Raw genomic sequence first — 4203 nt, forward strand, 5'->3', positions numbered from 1 at the left:
CTCGTCCAGCTACACCACATCAAGATGATGCAGGACGCCTTATCTTCATTCGAACTGACATCATCCAGAACTAGAGGCCCAACTCCTCGGGTGAAGACGAGGAAGCTGGAGACCTCGTTGTTCCTCAAGGACTGTCCAGAAAAGCTTAGCATGCTCACAGACTACCAAGCATGAAATATTGTTTCATCCGCACATGTCCACAGAGCATGCTGTCAATTCACACAGGCATGTGCTTTCTATCTTAGAGCATCCCCACTCGTTGGCGCTCCCCACGCCCAAATCCGGACGAAACTACCGCCGGGTTGGACGAAATTAAGGCGTGGGGAGTACCGTATTTCCAGTCGTCCACCCGGAGTTCGGCGGATAGAGTTTAAATTCAAACAAATCGCCGTCCCGCGCTACAAGTACGGCCAGTTTATCGGCAAAAGGAGCAAAAGGATCAGCCACAGATCGGCGATCGGAGGGAAATTACACGGAGACAGGCTCGTCGGCAGTCCCGGCCGGCACGGCGGTGTCCGATGGACCAGTTTCCTCACACGCCGTGGCCGAAGCTGCTGCGGCGGGCGACGATGAAGCAGCGGCAGTGGACGTCGAAGCAGCCGCAGTCGACGAGGTAGATGGTGAGGTAGACGAGGTAGGAGCCGGCGGAGACGACGTAGTGGCTCGGAGGATGTCGTTGCGGTGGCCCTGGTACCTCTTGGCGGCGGCTCTTTTCACCCTCTCCGCCCTGGCGCTTGTTTCCACCTCGCGCCGTTTCTCGTCGGCCGCCCACGCGGCGTTCGACATGCCCGGCGGCTTCGTCTTCTTCGCCCGCATCTTCCTCGCCGGCGCCTTCGGCGGCATTGTGGTGGACGAGAAGACGAGGAGGAGAGTGGTGGTGGACGAGAAGACGCCGCCAGGAACTCGAGCTGGAAGACGAGGAGATTGGGGGATTTCGGCGGGAGAGAATGGGGATATGCAAGCAAATTGGAGGGAATGAGGATATGCAAGCAAATTGGAGGGAAAATCGACAGGATTTGGTTTTCCAGTCGCCGACTACGCGGGTCCACACGCCGTTTCGCGCCAAAATCTTTCGTCCGGAGTCCCCGAGCGCGCCCCGGGGGGCCGGGGTGGCGTGGGCTCGCCGGATGGATTAAGGGCCAAATCCGGACGAAAACGAGAAACCGGGGGCGCGACTGGGCCGAATTTCGCCGTCCGGATGGAAAAAACGTCGCTCGGGGGCCTCGTCGGGGGGACGAGTGGAGATGCTCTTATGAATATAGATGCAGCGAGTTGCATGCTCTCGTGAACACAGGTAATGTATAACCTGCAAGAAGACATTAGACATTCACATGACACGACTAGCTCGGCCCTAAGCCCCTAACCTGATTCAAGCCAACTTGTATCATGCAAACACTTTTGCATTGTACGCGTTTATTTTCATCCTCGTGGACAAATATTTTAACTTTTATGTTTTTTTTTCAAATCTCATGAACAAGAAAATTCAAGATGCAGTCTACAAATCGTTGGGTAATATTCGTCGGATGCGCAAAGCCGCCTTGTGATATACGTGCTTGTCTTTCCCCTCATTGGCCTGGCGCTGCAATGCCTCGTTGCTGCGATTATCTCTTACAACAGCCCAAGCCTCCACGAAGACCTGTAACGACTTTCGGCATCGGTAAAGCGCCAGAAATATCATGTTGTTGATGAGATCCCACCCAGGTCCTTGCCACGATCACAGGTTGTTCCGAGAGATGGCACATCGGACCCGCACCTGATGCAAGTGCCATGGCTCCACGGTGAGGGATATATAAATTTCCAGTCCGGGCCATTTTGCAGTACTCCCTCCGTACAGGATTAATGGACAATTATGCACTTCGAGAAATAAGTTTGACTATAAATTTGGTCAATAAAATATGAGATATATGTCACAAAAAATTATACCATTGGATTCATATTCAAGAAATGTTTTCAATAATATAATTTTTGTGATATATATCTTATATTTTGTTGACCAAATTAGTAGTTAAACTTATTTCTCGAAATGTGTATTTACCCATTAATCTGGTTTGGAGGGAGTATCAGATCAAGCCGTGAAAAACGCACAAAAAAACATTAGGAGTTCTCCAGTTCCGGTATGTTTTTCTCTACCTGCTAGAGAGAAAATATCCAATGGCCTGCGACCCCTTCGACAAATTCCTGGGTCAACTTCTGCTTTTAAGGAACTACTTACAATTATGATACTCAGTCCGGCTTCTCCATCATGATGATGCACACGGCCTTGTATTAAAAAAAGTAACGAGTACAAAGTTTAGAACATCTCAGGCATCACCCATAATTGATACAATAATCAACCAGCGATGAAAAGGAAATAAAAACGGACTACACATCAACATAACCGCCTATTATGCCACCAGCCAGCCTTGCACAAGATATCATGAGCGACCGTCTGGAGCCGTGTGCATCCAGTAGCCATAGCATCCTGCTGTCCCTCCGGTGACAGTAGAGCCCACAACTGAACCCAATGTGACACCATATGGATAACTTGCAAAAAATGAAAAGATTGGTTTTTGTTAAAAATAATATCATTCCTCGCCCTCCATATAGACCAACATAAGGCAGAAACCCCAACACGGATGAAAGCCTTAGATTTTCTATCAGCTCCATTTAACCAATTACCAAACATATTCGTAATATTGGTTGGAGGAGGAAGGTCAAAAGTGAAATTAACCGTGCGCCAAAGAAGTTTAGCTAAAGTGAAAGATATGAAGAGGTGTTCAATAGTCTCCTGATCTCCGCAAAAAACACATTTTGTACACCCATTCCACCTTCTTTTAGCTAAGTTATCTTTAGTAAGCAAAACTTTATTGCTCAGAAACCACATAAAAAATTATCTTAAGGGGAACTTTAACTTTCCATAGGAATTTTCGCAAAAAGGGTGTGTGGTCATTCATAAGATCCTCATACATGGACTTCACTGTAAATAAACCATTTATTGTCAAATTCCAAACAAAAAGATCATTCTCATCATTCAAATTAATCCTCATAAGTTTTTGGCATAACTGTAACCATAAAGTCCATTTGTTTCCCACCAGCAACCTTCTGAAACTGATATTCAGGGGTGTTTGGGCCAACACATGAGCTACCGTTACATTCTTGTGATGCACAAGATTATATAAGCATGGATATTGTTGAGCTAGTGATGTTTTCCCTAACCATATATCTTTCAAAAAACGAGTAGCTTCACCATTACCAACTTTGAAAAAACCTCTAGTAAAAAAATCATTTTTAACCCCCATCAATCCCTTCCAAAAGGGAGAATCTGTGGGTTTAGCTTGTATCTCAGATAAGGTCTTTTGTCTTAAATATTTATTATGTAGCAATTCTTGCCACACCCCATCCTCATTTAGAAGTTTATAAAGACACTTACTCAATAAACATCTATTTTTGAGTTCAAGAACCTCAATCCCTAAACCCCCTTGATCTTTGGGTCGACAGACAATATTCCATTTTGTAAGTCTATACTTTCTTTTATTTTCATCAGATTGCCAAAAGAACCTAGACCTATAAAAGTCCAATCCTTTCCTTACCCCAATAGGTATCTCTAGAAAAAACAACATAAACATAGGTAAGCTTGTTAAAACTGAATTAATAAGAACAAGTCTATTCCCATAGGACATTAATTTGCCCTTCCAGTATCCCAATTTGCTCTCAAACCGGGTCTCCACTGGGTACCAATCAGAATTTTTAAGTTTTCTAAAATGAATAGGAATACCTAGATATCTGAATGGTAAAGAACCAGCGTCACAACCAAATATCTGTTTATACTAGTCAACCTCATCCTTTGCTCTACCAAAAAAAAAATCTCACTTTTGTGAAAATTAATTTTAAGTCCAGAGAGCTCTTCAAACAGGCATAGAATTAACTTCATATTAACCGCTTTCTGCAGGTCATGCTCCATAAAAAGTATAGTATCGTCGGCATATTGTAATATAGAGATACCTCCCTCAACAAGATGAGGGATAAGTCCCCCCCCCCCCCCACTTGACCATCATTTTTTGCTCGTTCAATTATTATGGCTAGCATATCTACTACAATATTGAAAAGTATTGGAGACAAAGGATCACCTTGTCTCAAACCTTTTTTTTTGTTTGGAAATAATGACCAATGTCATCATTTACCTTTACCCCAACACTCCCACCTTGAACAAATTGTTGCAGAACT

This window comes from Lolium rigidum, chromosome 6 (genome assembly GCF_022539505.1).
Source record: "Lolium rigidum isolate FL_2022 chromosome 6, APGP_CSIRO_Lrig_0.1, whole genome shotgun sequence".
In the NCBI taxonomy this organism is placed as follows: domain Eukaryota; kingdom Viridiplantae; phylum Streptophyta; class Magnoliopsida; order Poales; family Poaceae; genus Lolium; species Lolium rigidum.